Source organism: Crotalus tigris, unplaced genomic scaffold, assembly GCF_016545835.1.
Source record: "Crotalus tigris isolate CLP2741 ecotype Arizona unplaced genomic scaffold, ASM1654583v1 scf7180000017716.2861928, whole genome shotgun sequence".
Classification (NCBI taxonomy): domain Eukaryota; kingdom Metazoa; phylum Chordata; class Lepidosauria; order Squamata; family Viperidae; genus Crotalus; species Crotalus tigris.
This window is the reverse complement of record NW_024096587.1, coordinates 632,130-654,164: the sequence shown is the minus strand read 5'-3', so window position 1 is coordinate 654,164 and position 22,035 is coordinate 632,130. Positions and strand designations below refer to the sequence as shown.

General features: G+C 41.3%; 1 long non-coding RNA gene across 1 annotated transcript in view; it reads right to left on the bottom strand.

Moving 5' to 3' along the window:
- Window positions 1-3,703: 3,703 nt before the first annotated feature.
- The window catches only part of LOC120306074, a 43,151-nt gene continuing 24,819 nt past the window's right edge, over window positions 3,704-22,035 (bottom strand). Inside the window, exons 2-3 of the long non-coding RNA XR_005556171.1 lie at window positions 9,819-9,925; window positions 3,704-6,615 (exon numbers count right to left, since the gene is read on the bottom strand). This is a non-coding gene — a long non-coding RNA (uncharacterized LOC120306074). The remainder of the gene's footprint in view (window positions 6,616-9,818; window positions 9,926-22,035) is intronic.

Below are 22,035 nucleotides of genomic sequence, written 5' to 3'. Positions count from 1 at the left end.
CTCCCGTTTCCAGACAGTGGGCTCTTAACATGATCAATCAATAGGTATTGCACAACTGTTCTGTGTTTCCTTCCTTAATGGAGTTTATCTAGTAAGATAAAAATAGAGGAAGCCAAAAAATGTACAGCTGTTTCAAAAGAAAAAGAAAAACAGTCACATGAAAACCTTATAAAATTCCTGAATGAGGCAAGTGATTGCACAACAAAGCTATATCTGAGTCCTCTGATGCCTTTTCCTTCTCTCTGCTGCTGAATTTGTATTCTGTATTCCTTTTTTATTTATCAAATTGAAAAAGTAAGTTAGGGTCAATAATCAGAACCATTATATGTCACTGTTTTAGAACAGACTTAGCAACTTCCACTCTCGTCCAGACCCTAACTGAAATACTGTCTGTCACCTTAAAGCCATTATGAACATCATGTGTTCATAGGAGAGTCCTTGTTACATATCCTACTGGTAGCAGCAAAGGTTCATTTAGTTGGGATGGAGAGTAAGCTGGCTTCTTTTTCATAGTCATTTGTCTTTCTTATCTCTAATGTTCAGTTAATTGTGTGCCATCAAGTTGGTTTTGCTTGTTAGGGAGCACATAAGCAGAACTTCTCTGATCTGACATTGCCCTGTCCTTTCAGATCTTCCAATGGGGCACCCATTGTTGTTGTAATCAAGTCCATCATCCTCTTCTTCGCTTTCTTTTTTACCTTTCCCAACATTGTAAATGTCTCAAGAAAGTTAGATCTTTGCACTATGTATCCAAGTATAATTTGGGGGGATGCTGATTTTTTTTTGGGGGGGGAGAGATGTGCCTTTGAGTCAGTGTTGACAGCTGGTGACTGCCAGAATAAGCCCCTGAAGGTATTTTTGCCAAGATTTTTCATAAGTGGTCTGCCATTGTCTCCTTCCTAGTATTGAGAGAGAATGACTCGCCCAAGGTCACCCACTGCTTCTACTGCAAAAGATTAACATAATCACTGTTATAGAGTACAAAAGAAAGCCAACTCTTTTACCTAGACAACTTGTATCTCTGTTTGTGTACTAGATTGAAAGCAAACCAGGTTTCTTCAGAAGAATTGTGAAGTAGGAAAAGAGCTAAGTCTTATGGTGTAGGTGGTGAACTTTATTTGCATTCAGCTATCACCTCCCATCTGTCCTATTGTTGCCAGAGAGATCAAGGAAAAGAAAACTTCTCTGTCAGAGGACTTTCCCTTCATAGCAAAATGAGTGGAGGGAAGGACTATATTTGTTTCTAAGCGTTTACTTCATGTCTCTGAAAAATTTAGCATGGGAATTTTTCCACTCATGGCTGAAATCGTATGCTTTCCGAATTTCATTGATGTTCATTTTCTTTTATGATCATCCACGTATGAGACTTAGCAACCAAAGGGAGGATTATAAATATTGTAAGTAAGTAAAATCAGTGAGTTAGAAAACAGATTGCCAATGGATGGGTTTAAAGATGCTGACCTGCTTTTAAGCCTTCAACAGGAATTTGCATAGCAGAAATCAGTAGGCAAAACTTTTCAATATACTGAACATCAAAGGTCAGTGGCTGTGATCCATTCTCTTTATTGCCAAATTATGGAGAATAGAATGATTTAATAATAGCAGCCAGATCTGTAGTCAATGCCTACTCTTCAGTTACATTTTGGTAAACTGTTTTCATCTGAAAGATGTAAGACTGTTAGACCAGTACTTCTGATGTACTACTACTACTACTACTACTACTACTACTACTACTACTAATAATAATAATAATAATAATAATAATAATAATAATAATAATAATAATAATAAAAGTTGGAAGGGACCTTGGAGGTCACTGAGTCCAGCTCCTGTTCAGACAGGAAACCCTACACCATATCGGACAAATGGCTGTCCAGTCTCTTCTTAAAAATCTCCAGTGTTGGAGCATTCACCACTTCTGGTTAGTATATGCTGGTCTTTGACTGTAATAAAAATTTGATTGCCAGCGATAAGACACATCCATTTCCCATGGATGTAACCCAATGTGTTTCACTGTCCATTCAGTTGATGGAACAGTCAGGTGACCTGGGAGAGTGTGATCAGTCCTACTGACTAATTGTCTTCAGTATCATTTAGTTCTAGGCAGCGAGAGAGTTTTTTTTTTTTTTCAAGTTAGTTTCTCCTGCTGTGCTTTCCTCATCACTGAACTGTTCTGGGGCTTGTTGGTTTGAAAAGCGATAAATAGCACCGACACAATTGGTGACAGAGATAGAGAAATCTGCCAAGGGAAGTGATCAAGAAACAGATCTCTGCTGCTTCATTGTCCCATGTTCCCCGCACTATCAGCCATCATCTGAGTTGCTTTTGAACATGAGATTAAATGCTTTTTTGGAATACTATTAAGTTTGTATCCAAAAGGAGCCCAATAATACTCTTTTGGATTGGAGGGCTTGTTGAACCAGTGCTTCTTTGAGATATAACACTAATCTGAGCGTCAGCTCAACTATAAGCTCTTTTTGAATACACAACACACATGCATAAAATGAGTGTGAGTTTTGACAAATGCTTAAATTCAGGAATGTGCTCTAAATAATAAAATTTAACTAAAGTTAAATTGAAAACCTTGAGAAATACACTGGAGAGCGCTATTTGCTGTCATCCTAGCTATGGTAGGAGAGTGATTCCTATAGAAACAGCACATTTTATACCATTATAGTTTTCTGCTCACTTGATGACTAGTGAATATCACTTTAACTTGCCTGTGAGAAAGAGCACTTTATCTGTGGTGCAATTGTACATCTCTCTCTCTGGATCTGAATAATCTGATCTCTGTGTTAGTGTAGGGTGAATTAATATTTCTGGGGCTAGGGTTGCATGGAACCTTTCAGTGAAATTTCCTTTTTCCATCTCCTTAGGTTTTTAAAATATTGCAAACTATTATGCTTACTAAATTATCTTTGTTGCTAATGATACAGTTATCCATATCTTCAAAGTGTAGCTAAATAATTAATGAATTAATTAATCTACCAGCCTCCAGGAGGCAGCAAATCAGCCTGATATCAGGTATAAATAACGATTCAGAAAAGTGGATTAAAAGACTTGGATTTAAATGCAAAATTCCTGGCAGGGCAAATGCTCGTATTTCAGTTACAGAGAATTTTAAGTACAACTAGCTAAGGTTTATCTGAGACTGACAAACCTAAAAAATATTACACTGATGTCTATCTGAACCCTTTTTTCTTTTCTTTTCTTTTCTTTTCTTTTCTTTTCTTTTCTTTTCTTTTCTTTTCTTTTCTTTTCTTTTCTTTTCTTTCCAAATACAAAATTCTGATTTGGTGCTACAGATCTTGACGTGTCCTGCAAGACTTTTTCACAATGAAATGGTGTGAGTTACTTGGTGCTGTGGGTTCAAACAAAGTCATAGGAGTGAAAGACAATGTGCCTTGCAATTGAATTGTTGTGGAAATGATCTCTTCTCTACAAATTATCTGGATGCCTACATGGAATGAAGTGTACAAAGGTACCACACTTCTGAGTGTTGGGCTATAAAGGCAAGCCAACAGAAATGATCTTTTATGGAGTAATGTACTCTGAAAACTTTCCAGAAAACTTCTGTTTGGCTACCATTCCAAAAATGACCCTTGAGAACATCCAGCAAAGAGGTTCTTGTATTTTTAATGGCATAATAATTCAATGGAAAGTAATTTGGGTATAATGCAATGTTATTTATTGTGCCCTGGATAACAGATTGCAGAAAGGACAAATTCACAGCCTCCAGCTTTGATCACATGGATAAGAAAAACAAGTTTTACATTTCAAGAAAAACTCTCTGAACTTCTGAAAAACATTTTAGTAAAAATATAGATACTGCCTTAGGATCTGATGAACAGTTGACTGCATTAAAGTGCTATGGAAATTTTCACTTCATTGGGTGTAGTTGTCTAGAAAATAGATGTATTTGCACCTAAAACATGTCTCCGTGTTCTTCAATTATTGTGATCTCCAATTCTGAAAATGTAGGTGCTTCTAAATACTGTAAATAATCTTCAATCATAGCATAAATCAAAAGTCCAGTGGGATCCTGCTGGTGTACCAACCTCCCTGCTAGCCATCGGAATCCCTTCCTGAGCTGTAAAGTTGGTTTCTGAGCAAGGGGTTGGAGAATCACTGCCTTTTAGTGCTTGGGGATTTCAAACTGCCCACCATGGGAGCCAAGCTTGGGAATTCATCTCCTCCATGACCATCATGGCCTTGTTCATGTAATCTTGAGCCTGATTCATATTGGTGGTTACATCTTGGATCTTGTACTCATCTCAGAGTGGCTGAAATTTCCTAACTCTTAGGCAAGAAGTTCTGGCCACTATCTAGTGTGCAACTGGCTGCAGAAAGTGTGCCAGGCTCTGGACAACATTGCCTCTAAATAGTGTCTCCCTAGCCCAGTTGATGCCATGGTTTTCTAAAACTCTCTTGAAAATGAAATATCCACAATGACACTTGGAGGAAATCAAGTGAATTGGATGGAGCATGGTTTGTGTCTATATTCAAGTCTACAATGTGGCAGCAAGAGGGTAATGTATTCCTCCTTTACTGTGCCAGTGGACTGACACCCAACAGCCTTATTTAGAATGGCTAACTTTCTACTGTGGAAAACGTGAAGATCTGCCATCTGACCAGTTTGCCTAGCACTTTGCTGGTAAAATCACTCAAATTTGCTGAAGCCTTGATTCCTCATGTGGACAAGGCTGGGGTTTCTTTGGGTCTGTGACTTTGGTAGAAGCGGTCTACATTGTCATTTGCCATCTCCTTTTTAGAGCCTTGACTATCCTGGATAATGCAAGGAGCAGGCAGAGAGGTGACCACCTGCACCTGGGAGACTATAAATTCCTTCTTATAGGAGGGGAAATTTTCAACAGCCTTGAAGGAATTGTGGTGTGCCCCCTTCCAAACAGGCAATCTAGGGGAGTTGGACATCATTCTGTTTCCAACTTTCCTTGAGACACTGTTGGCAGTACAGTAGTAGCAAACCAGTTTCACAACATCCCACTTGAAATCGATTATCTGGACCTTTTTCAGTCATATTTCAGGCTGAGACAGAGACAGAAGAAATTGCTTTTTTTGATGCCTGTTTCAGAATATGAGTGTCAATAGTGTACCCCTCCTTGTCCTTTTGGACCTCTCAGTGGCCTTCAGTATTGTTGACCATGGTATCCTTAGTGGTGTTTTTAGCCAGAGAGTCTGTATGCTAATAATAGTCAACTATTGTAAGAGCCTGGATGGGAGAAAACAGACTGAAACTGAACCCAAGTAAAACAGAGTTATTATATTTATATCTGGGTCCTCTGTCAACATCAGTGTTGCCTCTGGATGGACAGCTATTACCCATTAAAGAGCAAATTCACAATGGAAGGTCCTTGTAGACTCATAGCTCCTGCTAGAACAGGAATATCTAACGAGGCATTTGCCTAGCTAATGCACCAAGTGTGACTCTATCTGGTGCAAGAGAAGCTTGCTAGAGTAATTCATGTTGTCACCACCACCCAGTTTAACCACCCCATTAAAGGTTCTTCAGAAACTGCAACTGGTCCAGAATGTATGTACTTGCCAACTTTTGGCAATGGCACTAAATAACACCCATTTTTCTGACTCTGCACTGGTTACTGATATGCATACAATTTAAGATTCTGTTGTTCACAAAAAAAAGCTTTATGACTTGGAATTTTGGCATCTGCGGGGCTGCCTGCTCCAACCAGAATCAGCCCCCCTCATTAGATCTTGGAGGGCTGATACTGATTTCACACTTCTAGGAGGTGAAGGAAGCCAAGGCAAGATGACATTGGTTTTTTTGAAACAACATCATTGTTTAGCATGGTCTCTGGAACGGTATACTCGATATATTGCACTGAACCATTTTAATTATTTTTTTAATTCTATTTTCTTGTCATCCATGCTGGTTTTTACTATGGAAATTTTGATTATTATTGGGTTGCATGCAGTGGTGGGATTCAAATATGTGAACAATCGATTCTCTGTGTGGATGTTGCTTCCAGAGGTCCATTCTGGGTCTGGGCAACAAAAAATTAGCTACCAGTTCTGCTGAAGTGGTGCGAACCGGCTGAATCCCACCACTGGTTGCATGCTTGTTTACTTGATTGCTGCAGGATATAAGTTCAATCAATCAATAAAAGTCAATTGCAGAAATTGTTCTCTCCTTCAGTGGTATTTTTCTCTACAAAACAGTGAAAAAATATGTAATAATTAGAAGTGAAGACAAGATAATCTGGATCCAACACAAAATTGCAGGAAGGAATACAGTAAATATCTAGTAAAAGGTGTCTACTTGCATTCGTCAGAATGAGAAAATTCTGGAATTAATAAATCTATCAGATTAGCACTGCAAAATGTTTGATGACTACCAGAGGGCAGCAAAGCACTAACTGCCCTCTTTTTGCTGCCACAGGACAGGTTAGTCCTAACAAGTTTAAGTCTGGCATCAAATCAAGAAGCACAGTATACCAACCAGGGAACAAATTCAAGTAAGCAGAAGTGGTTTAAAAGTGATGAGGCTTACCAGACTCAGTCTACCAGGTTAGCTTGGAGTCCCATCTGGGGTGCCAAATTGTTGAACGAAAATTCTTCATCAGGGTCCAGTCCAAGCTGGGAATAAATAAATGGAGACTGCTTTAGAAAGAAGGTTGTAGTTTATTGAAAGGCAGAGCCAGACAGAAGCATGGCTCTGGGAAAATTGACCACATGTTGCTGGGAGTGGTAGATTTTTATACCTTCCTGGGCTTTTGTGTTTGGAGTTGTTCCTGTTTGAGGCTTTGTATTCCCTGTGTCATGTACCTTGACCTGAGTCTGAGTGTGCCTTTCTGGTATTCTGATGGTAGTGAGTTAATCCTATTATGTCCTAAAGGTCATATGCTCTTTCCCTGGGGCTGTGGCTGATGGCTATGTCCTGTGTTGGATTTTTTTGGGTGAGGAGTTGTTGATTCTAGGGATATTTGTCTTTTTAATCCCATCAGCTCCAGCTTTCTGGCTCTAACCTTCCTGAATGGATTATTACATCTGCATTTCTAAAAGCTGGTTTCTGCTGAGTTTTCTGACTGGGAAACTTCTGAAGGGAGAAGTTTCTGCTTTTTAAAGATCTTCTCCATTATTCCTTTGGAGAAATATATTCTGCCTTTTTAATATTTCCCAAAATATTTTTTTTCTCTGGATTCTTCCTACAACACTTTATCTGGGGCTGCAAGTTAAAATGGACAGACTGCATTTACGAAAGAGACTGAAATTGACTGTGTTTGGAACTGTTCTCTATTGTTTAGTTTTTGGCTAGACCTCATTGGGTGATAAATGCCATTCTCTTTTCAGGGTGTGTGTCAGAGGGGAAGCGTGGCTGTGGAGGGGGGAAAGGTAATAATAAAAGAAGGAAAAGTTGGAAGAAGCAATTAGGCTACACATTTTAACAGTTGAATTTTTAAAGAGTGGAAGTAGGGAAAATTCTTAACTCAGAAGGTAAATTTGGAAGAAAATTCATGATGGCAGATGCTGGGTAGAGACTAGAGCAGGGGTAGGCAACCTTGGCTCTTTTATGACTCATGGATTTCAACTCCCAGAAATGCTGGCTCAGGAATTCTGGGAGCTGAAGTCCACAAGTTATAAAAGAGCCAAGGTTGCCTACCCCTGGACTAGAGAGAAGTGTGATTGTACTTATGTTACATTGAAATCTGGAACTAGGTCCAGAAGAGGACACCTTACTAATTATCTTGGAAAAGAGGCTGTAAGTGACATTCATTTTATACACCTCATGATGGGATCTTGCTGAAGGAGGAGCAGCAACCTTTAATCCAGGCATGTGAATTGACAGAAACTGGTTAAATTCTGTGGTAAGGACTAGATTAAGGGGTGTGGAACAATAGCCCTTTTATGACTTGTGGACTTCAACTCCCAGAATTCCTGAGCCAGCCATGTTCTGGGAATTGAAGTCCACAAAGGGCCCATTGTTCCACAACTCTGTCTTAGAAGTATTATTCTATATTGAGGGCATAATCCAGTGGGATATTCTCTTGCACAAATCTTGTAGAATAAATAGGCCCATTGAAAAAGCCCTACTGCGATCTTTCTTAACATTGCATAGCTTGCTTCCTCGGTATTCTGCGAGAAGAGTTACACAAGGTAATGCACTGTTAAACACAATAAAATGGCAGTAGAACTTTAACACACATTCAGATTTCTGGGAAAGCTGTATGTTAATTAACAGAGACCTATGTGTTGTTATAAATTTATGAGGAACAACCTGTTTGTATAACCATACATCACTTTACAGGATGCCCTTTCCCCTGAACATTTAACAATTTTGCATTTACATCCTGCACCTGGTACTCATGTAAAAGTAACTGAAGTCATGACAGGTATATTGCTCTTTCTTAGAATTATAAGGTTGTATTTTATTTGTCTATTTATCAAATTGATGTAGCCACTAATCCTTATGCATATGTGTCTCTGGGTGGCATTCAGTAAAAATAAAATAATTTTAAAAAACTGTAAAAATCATTAAGAATTAAAAATATAAATATACAGGACAAAGTCCTTGATTTATGCCTCAGTTGAGACCAAAATTTCTTTCACTAAGCAATGCAGTCATCAAGTGAGTCATGACTGATTTTATGCTTTTTTTTGCCACTGTCATTAAATGAATCACCACCATCATTGAGCAAATCACACAGTCATTAAGCAAATTTCACTTCCCCCAGTCAGTGCTTAAGATGCTTAGGATGCAAAACAGCCATTTTGAAGTGGAGCTTCAAAACACAACCAGAGTTGTATTTGTGATGGGCTGGTAGTAATTGGAGGACAACATCACCTAATTTCTACCTTCAAAAAGTGATGGGTAGCTTATATCATGGAACAAGCAGAAATGCAAATCTGACTCAGGACTGGAACTTCACCCATTCTCCAGGATTATCCTCTTAACATCAGCCCATGTCAAATAATTGCTTAAAACGTGAGTACAAAAAATTCAAGCTGCTAACATTTTGTGATTTGAGTGAGTGTGATCAGAAATTTAGTACTTCTGTTTACACAGTTTGGAAGAATAAACTAGCTACCTTAAGCTTTGCAGTAATTCTTTTTATCCTTTACTCTCCTCCCAAGATATACCACCTAACCTATCCTCTTTGAGGACGAGGTACTTACTAGGCTGTGCAAAATGTAGGGTGGCTTTGGTGCCTATTGATTTCAGCATTCCAGGTTTAAGTAGCTAGCCTTTTCAATTAATCATGGATATGATTAATCAACAGTTTGGAATGTGAGTAAACAGGTGATCCAATGTAGAAGCCAAAGTTTATCAGTCTTTATTTGCGTAAATATAAATTACTTTATTGCAGTCATTAAGCAGCACAAGAGAACTGATATTCAAACATCCAAAACTAAATTGACAAAATCAGGATAGTTGTGAAAAGTACATATAGATAAAATTTCTTGGCTAAAATATGATATTAAATCATAATTTGCTAAAAGGCTTGCTTAGGCTACACATCTACAGCAAAAGGAGATTAAAGTTAACAGTCTGAATAATATAAACTAGGAATACCAAAATAAAATGCAAGTACTACTTAGCTGCAATTAAGTTTCACTGCATAACATTTAAAATTTATTTGGAGTATATGACTGAATAAAAAGTATAAAAGGTGTTAATTGTGCATAGCCAATAAGCATGGTTAGGCACTAATTACACAATCTCATTTCTCTGGAAAGTCCCTTTACACAAAATTGGACAGCAACAGTAGCCTTCAGAGAACTGAAAGTAATTCAAAATGAATTTCTCTTGCTAATGACATAGAACAGTTTCCTCCACTTACCATCCTCCAAATATATTGGGACTGATGAGGCTGCAGATCTAACATGCAATCAGCAGTCCTTTGTGTTCTATACAGACCTACTCATGTGTGTATTAGGTGTACATAGCCTGTTTGAGACAAAATATTATGAGTGTGAAAAGGTGAAGCAATGACACTCTCAAACTACTTTCAAGACAATAAAACTTGTTGTCCATCTCTACAGCAGCAGAAAAATCAAACCCATTCCTGTCAGCATGATTCAGCATATCATGTAAGGCAACTGAAAAAGCAGGGATGATTTAATGTTTTTAGGCCAGACCAAAGATAGGAAAGTCTATCTTTGTCCTGGCCTGAAAACACTAAATCATCCCAGGCTTTTCAAATAAAATATTTCATTTGTCCAAATTCAGACTGTGGTGAAGGATCTCTGGCTGAAAGATCTTCCCATTAAAGGTAAACTCCCTTTAATTAAAAGCCTTTTTCAGATTAAGTGCTGTCAGCCTTACCAGGTAGACCAGATAAGAAACAGACAGATCAGCTAATTCTTCTTTATTGTAAAGCTACATTAGCAGAATCTTGTAAGTCTGAAAGTACAGTTCTCCCAACATCCCCTTTACAGACCCAACTTAGAGAGGGTCCCTCCTGCCCTCTTGCTCTGACCACTGTGCAGCTGTGTGCTATGCTACCTCTTATCTGACAGAATCTTTTTACCCTGTCTCTCAAGGTCATTCCCATGCCATTACAATACACTGTTTTCCAGTTAATTACAAAGTGTATTGGGCCAAAGGTAGGCCCTGAGCTATATAGTATTTTCCATTTGTGTAACTTTGAACCTCAAAGGAAGAATGAGGAGCCTTAGGATTAGTTACTGAGATGCAGTCACGGGATCTCTGTTACTGGCCTAAAACAGTGACAAAGAGCATCCCTCTATATAGACTTGGGACAGGCAAGGAAGTAGCAGCCTAAGATCTGAAGAATTTATGGACAGCCAAATCAGAAACAAAATTCAAGTTGCATACACTAGATACACTTTGTCTATTTATTTGATTTGATTTTGGTGCAACCTAACTCCAAAACAAAATAAAAATCACATAATAAATGCTGACCCAGATGGGCAATCTAGCCAAATAACATAGAACAGGGGTCTTCAAACCTGGCCCTTTTATGACTTGTGGACTTCAACTCCCAGAATTCCTCAGCCAGCTTTGCTGGGCTTCGAAGTCATAAAAGGGCCAGGTTTGAAGACCCCTGACATAGAAAAACATATATAAAAGGCAGCCAACGAGGGTCTCCATCTTGCCTCGCTCAAGATTTAAGGGAACAGTCTTTAGTGGAGGTGGCACTTCTGTATAAATTATTTTATTTATTGTACTTTTGATTTTTCCAGCTATGAAATTTAGAGAACTATTAAAACCATTAAAATTTGTAAAAGCAAACATGAACATCACAGTGTAATTCCCCTTGCACCTTTGTCTACCACTGTTGTTGCAGCTGGAAACCATTTGGATGATATCATCTCACAAGACACTGAAGATCGTTGTTTCTCACTATGAAGCAGGACCAGGACCAGAACTAAAACCATCCCATTCTGCAATTGATTCACATGAAACTGGCCCTCCATCCCCCACAACAACTGATTATATCCACAACTTGATTTTGAAGACTAGCCTAGCTGGACCAGTAAAAGTTTTAGCATTAGAATTTGCTTCATATACTTTATCAACAGCCATATAAGATAAGAGCTGTACTGTTATCCCTATATTAGGAATGCTGAAACTGAGAAAATTGCAGCATTCTGAAGACCACTCTGTCCTCAGGGCCAGAGTTAAGAATGGAACCCTAGATTTCTTTGTTTATATCAGCCACTATACTATATCAAGGGCACACGTCCTTCATACCTCCCAAGAATCATTTCTACCTCTCTGTGTCCTTATGCCATCATCTGTGTTCAGCAGCTGAGTTGACTGATTTCTGGTTCATCCTTGGTATAATCAAAACAGAAAAAGTGATATCCTATTGCAATAACAAAGCTGTGTTGTCCTTGTGAGTGGGCTGTTTCCTATTGGTGGTAACTCTTGTCTCACTAGTCTTTCTATGTTCTATATAACAAAATGAGTCTGGGTACTAAATTAGGAAGTCATAAAATGAAGTTATTTCCAGAGTTTTCCATGACAGGAATTGTTAAGGTTTGAGACCTAAGTAAAATATATATGACTTTGTTCAAATGGAAGGCATTCAGATTGATCCAGTAGAACTCATTATTAGCCAAGGCTCATAGCTATGAGAGTTCCATTCATTTTTCTTTCATTTTTGCCAGGGTAATGGGTACCCTTTGCTTGAATTTACTCTAGGAGATGCAATATTTGCATTGCTATTCTTACTGGTTATCAGCAGTAGTTCCCTGTTCCTCAATCCACTCCAATAAATGATTTCACATAATTCCTGTTACTTATACACACAAAGATAACAAATAAGGAAATTGGCAATCAAAAAATCTATGAAAGAAAAAAGAGAAGAGAGGGGGGGAAAAAAGAGGGAAGAGAAATTTAGAGGATCAACAACCTGCCTTTATTGCCTCTGTTTCCTATTCTGTGTAGTCATCTAACTTTCCATCAAGGGGGAAAAAAGCCTAACAGACTTTGGGACTGTTATTAGACAGTGTCAGAATAAAGAGGAAAGATTTTGATACTGCACAACTAAGGATGACTTAAACCTTTCTTGCTCATGGGCTGGGGATAAATTGAAGGTGATGTCATGGGGAATATATGGTAGCACAAAATAGATGTTGCCATGACTTGTCTGTGCTGAGGTTAAGTTGAGGTGAGGAAAGGATTTAGTGATTCCGTGCCAATTTAGAAGCAATTTTGGACCCCTGTGCTTCTGTGACTTGTTGGTTTTGCAAGCTGAGTTATTTTTATTGCCAGCTGAGCTTCAGTGAACCCAAATTGCAACCAGTCAACCCATTTGCCACAGTCCGTTTCCCCACAGGAAGAAACTCTTGTCCCCCTATTCTGTTGGTTCCTCACCTTCAGCCTTCCCAAGTATTCCATTGCATGTCCTTTCAGGAGAAGGTCAAAAGTAAAACTGACCAGTGTCCTGTTGGTTTCCCCCTTGATTTCCACTGGGAGGAGCAATGTTCTGTCTGGGTTTCTTTCTTTTGTTCTACCCTTTTTTTCCTTTGGGTGGAGTGAGGGGTGAAGAAATTTTTGATTACTCTAGGGCAGTGATGGTGAACCTTTTAGAGACCGAGTGCCCAAACTGCAACCCAAAATCCACTTATGTATCATCAGGTTCCAGGTGGGCGTGGCCCATTGGGTGGGCACGGCCCATTGGGTGGGCATGGCTTCAGAGGTAATGGCAGACTGGGTGGGACTAAAAAGTTCAATCAATCAATTCCAACTTTGCGAGATCTTTTTTTTCCCCATGAAAAATTGAAAGTGATTGATTGAACCCTTTTTTTTATTTTGCACATGGTGGCGGAGGCCTAAAGCAAAAATGTTTTATAAAACCCAGCTGAAAGCCTAGGACTGGGACCACAGTTCACGTGCCCACAGAGAGGGCTCTGCGTGCCACCTGTGGCACGTGTGCCATAGGTTCGCCACCATGGCTCTAGGGGATTAGAAATGTTGGCAATATTACACAATAAGTTCCAATAGCTTAAGAACTATGCAATTTATTTAGATTGTAGTACATAGTAGTCTATAATTACCTACTTCATTATTTTGATGATGGAAAGTTATGCCATCTCCCTGAGCTTTTTAATACAAGAGGAATTATGGCAATGGCTTCATCCTATTACAGTCAGTTTTCATATAACACGTGTTTATACAACATGAATTCACCTATGCACAATTAATAAATAGGAGGGCAATGTCTGTAAAATAGAAAGCATATTTGTGTATGTATAATTTTCCTGACAATCAATTTTGCAGTAATTAGATGTGGCAGGTGAACACTCCAAGCACCATCTAATTTAACATTAAAGATTGCTGCTTTATTTACTGCTCACTCAACTCAGTTTGCTACAGATGTGCTATTTTGTCAGCGTCTATTGTGCCTCTCTTCTCATTTTTTGATGTTATTCAAGGATGTCCATAATGGAGGTTAAAAGAAAAATTAAGATGGTGACCACAAACCAGTGATCAAAGCCCTGGCCTCTTTTTAATCTGCATTGTGAGACAAGATCAAAAAAGGTGAGGCTACATGATTGTAGTCATTATCTTGACTTTTCTAAAATTCCCTTCCTGAGGATAGCCCTGGTGTTATTACTGTTTCTTCTTAAAATTGTAAAATAATTGAAAGTAATGATACTGGTGTTAAAACTTCAGGTAGAGAAAGAAAAGAAACTGCTTTATCAACTGAGGAGAAATTTTTAGATTCTCAAGTTTTTGAAAGAAACTGAAAGAGCATGTAATACATACCATGTGTGCTGCTGAGATGATGTTGTGGACAGCTGGAAAAAATGCGGAGAAAATACCCACAAACCTTTTAGAAAGAACAAGTCAAGTGCTACAAAGTCTGCTAGGACAAGTCATAAAGGAGGAGATGGGACATCTATTAAGAGTTTGCATTGATGATGAAAGAGGATACTGAGCTAAGATTTTGCTTGATAAAAGAGAACTTATTAGCAATATGTGAAGACCTCAGAGAAAAAGCTGAAAATCCTGAAGACATGTTTCCCTCAACTGTGTAAGTACTATATTGGGATTCTTTATTGTATTGGTAGGCTTTGATTTGCAAAAATATTTTTATTTTTGATTGTCTGCTTCTAACCCTATTCTTTCCCCAAAATCTTATCATTCATTTGCGTGATTTTGCATCACATGAGGTTTTCTAGCAACACAACTTTTGTAGTACATACTGTAAAAACTGACTGTTCAAGCATTTGAGAATTTGACACATTGCATCAGATAAATACACATCTGGGTCTAGCAATTTATTCCACTTCCTTTTTGTGTAGAGGTAAGGGTATATTATTGCTCCTGGGCTAGCAGTAGCATGGACAGGATACCAAATGAATAACTTTTTCCAGCTAAGCTTTAATTGTTCAGTTAGGGTTTGGCACTTTGTTCTGTCAGTATTCTGAATTCAGCGAAGTAATTAGCAAATTGTTTCCAACTACTTTGGAAGAGATGAGTGACATGTCAAAGTGTCCTACATGTCCTTGAAGCCTCCTTTCAACTCATTTACTAGATTATGGGTCAACAAGGTATTATTCATATACTACAGAGTGTGTGCAGGGTTTCTGCTTAATTGACAACCACGCCCCAAGTTATTTTCTCCATGTTCCATACAGGACAAGTAACTGACTCTAAGTGGCAATAGGACTGTGGCCTCCACTTGAGGGCAGAGTTTAGGTTAGAAAGAACAGGGTCAAGGCAAGTAGAACACTCCCAGTTCAGTCCTTATGACTTTTGCTATCATTTATCACCTCTCCAATTCAAGGCAACTATGTTAAAATGCTGTGATAATTAATTAGAACCTTACTTTTCAGAATAACAATGGCTCACAACCAATATCTCCATTGCTATACAGTATATATCACTGTGTTCCATGTTATGTTGTGGTATAAATGACCTTAGAGGATTAGTGGGACAACTGGCATGTAAAAGAATGGGGAACGTTCTGGGAAATGTTTCAGAAGGGATCTTTTCAGAAGTTTTTCTAGAGAATATAAGAAAAGGAGGAGAGAAATATTTTCTTGCAAGATTCTTTTAATGTAACTTTATAGAGAGCTAGTACTCATGATAGTATATCTTGTCCAGAGTACTTTGCTAAAGTAACATATTTTGTTTTGTATTGTTTTAAAATGTTGTAAGCTGCCTAGAATTGCTATTGTGAGGGCTGGATGTCATATAAGTTGAAGACTGAAGAAATGAACAAATAATGGAAAGTGTACATAAAAGGATAATAAATATTTAAAAACAAGCAACAAACGTTTAGCATCTTTCTTATAAGACAATTTATAGAGCAGTTGCTGAACAGGCTTTTGGGATAATTGTTCTGAACTTCCTCCCTTTTAATTGGCAGAGTGAACCTTGCTTATTGAAATCCAGATTGCCCTGGGCTTCCGATCGAGAGGAGACTTCAAATGCTTGCAATATATCCATGGTTGCATTTTTTCTGACGTTTAGCTTCTAATTTTTTGTTAGGTGTTCTGTTAAATCATCAGGGTTAGGATGCCCTGGATATGTATGTATGCTTCATCCCAGATTAGATAAGCAAAGCAGGTACCAACGCTTTCTGTCAGTATGAAGAGACCTCCAAATACAACACAGTTGTTCACAGAGATGTTGGTAACTGGAATACCTGGAATAGGTGTTGAATTCCAATCAGTACAAAAATGGAAATCCAGGTAGCTCCAGCCCCTGAAGAATTATAACTGTTATGTCCTGAGCCTGTGGAAGCAGGCTCGGGGCATTGCAACGGTCCTGGGCAGGTGCAAGCTGCCCGGGACCAGACTGGCTGTCGCGCCAATTGTTGCAGTTTGGCCCGGGAATCGCCTATAAAAAGAGGCAGGGAGATTTGGGCGTCGTCGGCATCTTGTAACCAGTATGCTGAACGGAAATAAAGAGTTCCTGAGAACTACAACTGCTTCTTGTGTCATTGCCATTTCGCGAAGGACTTAACACTGGCGACGAAGGTGGGGTTGTCTTACATCGACTGAAGACAGGTGTAAGCTTATCCTAGAGTCCTGAGCAGTAGGAACGGCGTTGACTCGGCAGCTACCTGCCAATCTAGCGAGCATAGGGGGTAGGCTGGCTGATAGACCCTTCCTTTTCTACAAAAATGGCAAAAGTTGGAAGACTTTCAGAATTCGACATCTCGCATCCGGAAAGATGGGAGTCCTACGTAGCCAGGGTGGAAAACTATCTTAAAGTCAATCAAGTAAGAGAAGATAGTTTAAAAGCCGCCACCCAGCTGTGCGTTTGCGGTCAAGACGCATTCGAAATCGCTGAAAACATAGCAGCACCTGTACCTCTAGAATCTGTTAACTACACAGATCTCAAAAAATTACTAAAGGAACACTTCCAGCCCAAGTTGTCCGTCATCGCTTGGCACCACACCTTCGAACAGAGGGATCAGCGACCCGGAGAATCAGCCAAAGAATACATTGCTGCGCTGAGAAAAGCCGCTAAACACTGCGAGTTCAAGGATCTAGAAGAACGGCTGAGAGACAGATTTGTATGCGGACTGAGGCATAGAGAATTGCAGCAGAGACTTTTTGCTAAAGAAGACTTATCATTCCAAGATACCTTGAGAGAGGTTACTGCAGAAGAGGCAGCGGACGGCGCCATCAAGAACATGAGGCCGATCAGAAGCACTCCAGACGCTGTGTCCGTGCACCAGGAAGGAGTCCAAAGGAACCCAGAGGAGGATCATGACGATGAAGTAGACCGTCTCTACTCCACGAAAGAAGGGAAACAGAAGGAAAGCCCTTCAGCTCTCCCCAAGTGCCTCGGTTGTGGAGGTCGCCACAAGAGGACCGACTGTAGATTCCGCTCCGCTATCTGCAGGGTATGCGGGATACAGGGACACATTGCAGCTGTGTGTCTGGGCCGTCAGAAGGTACAACCTCGGGAAGAATTGCGCCTGAAAGATACCAGGGTCCCCAGCCAAAACAGAGTGGGTTTCTGTGCTTCGCGAAGAAGCATCTATAGGACAGGCACACACAAGCCCATCAAGAAAAAGCTGTCACTTAAAGTGAAGCTACAAGGGGTTCCATTGGCTATGGAACTGGATACGGGGTCTGCACTTTCAATCATTTCCATGCACACGTTTAGGAAGATTTGTTCTGGCAGCAGATTTCAGGCCAAGCTGAGGCCTTCCGACATTGTGTTAACAGACTTTCAAAACTCCAGAGTGTGTGTTAAGGGGGAGGCCACCCTTAACGTACAGTATAAGGATTTTAAAGGTCCACTAGATGTAATAGTAGTAGGGGGTGAACGAACGAGTCTCATAGGACTCGATTGGTTTGAGGCCTTGGGAATACACGTCATAGGGCTCAATAGCTTGCAAACAATAGACCTACAAGAAGTCTGCAAAGAATTTGCAGATGTTTTCAGCCCCCAGCTGGGCACGTACAAAGGACCCCCTGTGTCACTGAAGTTAGACCCCACTGTCACCCCTATTAGAATTAAAGCAAGAAGGGTCCCTTTTGCTTTGAAAGGTAAAATTGACACAGAATTGGACAAATTGATTCAGCAAGGAGTTCTAGAACCTGTTGACTCCAGTCCTTGGGAGACCCCCATTGTCACGCCTCTTAAGGCAAATGGGGACATTCGCATCTGTGCAGATTACAAATGCACTCTGAATAAGGCATTGCAGCAACATGCCTATCCTGTCCCAGTGGTCAGTCATATTCTGGCCTCCCTCAAGGGGGGGTGCATTTTTGAAAAGCTTGACCTAGCTCAGGAGTATCAACAGCTGCCTGTTGATGCTGCTGCTGCGGTAGCTCAAACCATTGTGACCCACAGGGGGGCATTCAAGGTAAAGAGGTTACAATTTGGAGTAAATGTGGCTCCTGGAATTTTCCAAAGCATAATGGAAAACACACTACGGGGTATACCAGGGGTTTGCCCCTATTTTGATGATGTCTTAATTGCTGGAGACTCTACACACAATTTAGCTGAGAGACTAAGGGCTGTCCTGCTACGGTTCAGGCAAACGGGCCTCAAACTTAAGAAGGACAAATGTAAAATTGGGGTGCCTTCTACAGATTTTCTGGGATTCAAAATTGATGCTACCGGGATTCACCCTGCTGAATCCAAATTGAAAGCTATTTTGCATGCTCCTAGGCCAAAGTCCAAGGCCGAACTACAGGCCTTTCTGGGCCTTCTGAACTTCTACAACTCCTTCCTTCCAAACAAGGCTAGTGTAGCCGAGCCTCTTCATAGGCTCTTGGACAAACAGGCAGTGTGGCAGTGGTCACAAAAACACGAAGCAAGTTTCAATGAGGTTAAGGCCTTACTCACTTCTAACAGTGTGCTTGCACATTTCAATGAATCCCTTCCTGTGTGCATCGCTTGTGATGCTTCTCCTTATGGGGTGGGAGCCGTACTGAGCCACCTCAGACCAGATGGAACTCAGGTTCCTGTTGCATATTACTCCAGAACCTTGTCTTCTGCAGAGCGAAATTATGCTCAAATTGACAGGGAGGCTTTAGCTGTTGTTGCTGGAATCAAAAAATTCCATGACTTCCTATATGGCAGGCATTTCACGGTCTTCACTGACCATAAGCCTTTGTTGGGGCTGTTTACTACACATAAACAAACTCCCCAAATCATCTCCCCCAGGATGCTGAGATGGTCTATCTTTTTGTCTGCCTATGATCTTTCCTTACTTCACAAACCTGGGAAAGAAATGGGCCATGCTAATGGCCTCAGTAGATTACCCCTGCCAGTAGTAGAAGCTGACCCTGCACCAACAATCAATATCCTCTCCATTCAGGCCTTGCCTGAGTCTCCTTTAGACGCACGGGATGTGGCTGCTGAATCAGCCACAGATCTCACACTTTTGCGTGTCCTTTCTTGGGTTTTATCTGGATGGCCAGAGAGCTGTCCAGGCACTGAGTTTCAGAGTTTCTGGTCCAAAAGGAACGAGTTGTCCACCTTCCAGTGTTGTCTGCTTTGGGGGAGCAGAGTTGTCATTCTTGCCTCAATGAGGACTAGGGTCTTAGGTTCCCTCCACGAGGGTCATCCTGGCATTGTACGTATGAAGGCGCTTGCACGCAGCCATTTGTGGTGGCCTGGGTTAGACAGAGACATTGAAGCTAAGGTGCATGCATGCCACCTTTGTCAACGCTCGCGCCCTGAAATGCCCCAAGCTCCTGTACATAGATGGGAGGAAACACAGTCTCCATGGTCTAGGGTGCACATTGACTACGCTGGGCCCTTTCAGGGTCAATTCTTCTTGGTCCTAGTTGATAGCCATTCAAAATGGCTTGAGGTTGTACCTGTCTCTTCCACCACCACTGCAAAGACTATTCAAGTACTGAGGGGGATTTTTGCTGCACACGGGCTTCCTGATGTCCTCGTATCTGACAATGGCCCTCAATTCACTTCTTCCGAATTCCAAGCTTTCTTACAGGCCAACATGATTCGTCATGCCACCTCTGCGCCTTTCCACCCGTCCACCAACGGTATGGCTAAACGCATGGTTCGCATCACCAAGGACGCCTTGAAGAAAATTACCTATGGAGACTGGCATCACAGGTTGGCTGACTTCCTCCTTTCTTATCGCACTACACCTTCTACTTCTACTGGGAGGAGTCCAGCTGAACTTCATTGGGGGCGCAAACTGACTACCAAGCTTGACCGGTTGCACCCGGACAGACTACCTTCCACAATCACACACCCCAGGGCACCTAGACAACTGCTTGTGGGTGCCCCGGTTTGGACTCGTAACTACGGGCCTGGTCATTCATGGGTCCCTGCCACTGTCTCCAGGGTCACAGGTCCTTTGTCCTACGAGGTGTCCCTGGACGACGGTCGTGTCCTGTGACGACACATCGACCAGCTCCGTACTAGATGGGATCTTCCCACTGAGACTCCTGGGTCTTTTCCAGGGGGGAGGGGGACCCCTTTGGGCAAAGGGAAGAGTGCAGGCTGCCGTCTATCATTAACGAGGGAGCTACAGACAGCTCATTCCGAGATTCCGCGAGTGCTCCAAACAGGAATCCATAGAGCCCAACTAGAACTCAGGCACCAGTGCCTACTCCAGCCAGGGAGTCACCCCGGGGGCATAATCACTACTCACCCGCATTACTCAGTACTCCATTCAGGGAGGATATCCGGGAGCGTCCAAACAATCCACACCCTGCAAGAGAGCTGGCACACAGTCCGTCTAGTTGGCCCAACACTACCCCTGTCCCTAGAAGGGGGCAAGCACACAGGGAGGTGGTCGAGGAACCAAATCCTGACTACAACACCTCTGACATCACTCAGGGGACAACTGAGTTTTGGGACAGCACTGAAACCCCAACAAGCCCGGGGACAGAACGGGAACACGGGGAAAGACAACCTCTTGACAGGTCTAGGACAGACCTTGGAGGTTCTACAGAATTGCCCAACAGTGACAGTCACTTAAGAGGGTCAGAGAGCCTGCAGCTAGGCAGGACAACCAGGTCAAACAGAGAAAGAAGCCCTGGCCTGACGAGCCCGGTGGGCAAGCAAGCAGGCCAGGCATTGGAGCACAGTCCTTGGAAATCACCAGGGTTTAGCAAGGGGGACAAGCATACATCACCCCTCATTCAAGGGGTATTTGGAAGGTACCCAGAAGTTAGGAGGTCACAGAGAGCTAGAAGATCTCCTAAGTATTTAGAAGATTTTGTAACCCTACTGGCAAAACAGAGTTAACAGAGAGTATTCCTGTACACATAGGAAAATAGAACACTGGGGGAACAATAGAAGTAAAGGGGACAATTGGTACAAGTAGTATGGGTACCACACTTGTATTGGGTTGCATATTATTATTGTATGATCATAGTCTTAGCCGGGGGGGAAGGGGTGTTATGTCCTGAGCCTGTGGAAGCAGGCTCGGGGCATTGCAACGGTCCTAGGCAGGTGCAAACTGCCCGGGACCAGACTGGCTGTCGCCAGCACTCGCGCGCATGCGCAGGTGCGAGCGCGCCAATTGTTGCAGTTTGGCCCGGGAATCGCCTATAAAAAGAGGCAGGGAGATTTGGGCGTCGTCGGCGTCTTGTAACCAGTATGCTGAACAGAAATAAAGAGTTCCTGAGAACTACAACTGCTTCTCGTGTCATTGCCATTTCGCGAAGGACGTAACAATAACAATGTCATGTCACAGTTGCAAAGACAGAATTATGATTCTGCCTTCATTTTATATCCTGAAATCTCAACTGCGGAGACCATTTTGGAAGCCATAATCTGATTGGGAGATTTAGCAGGAAAAAAAAGGCTCCAGATTCTCATAGAAGATGGGAATTTAGCTTTACCTAACGGTTCCTCTTTCAACCAGTTATTCCCAATTCTCACTTAAGAGCCACGTTTCAGTCCCCATCATAGGTATGGAACAGGTTGGAGGAGAAGTAGAATAAGAATTTTGTCATGAATGGGGAGGAAGTTATACATCTTTTGGGTCATTTGTCATAAATCATTGGTTCCTAAAGATAAAACATTTAGACACCTCTGAATTATAGTGTGGTGTTTTTTTCTTAACGGAAGTCTTTCAGACAAACAGGGCTGAGGAGTCACTGTTGAAAGCTTAGTTCCTCTTG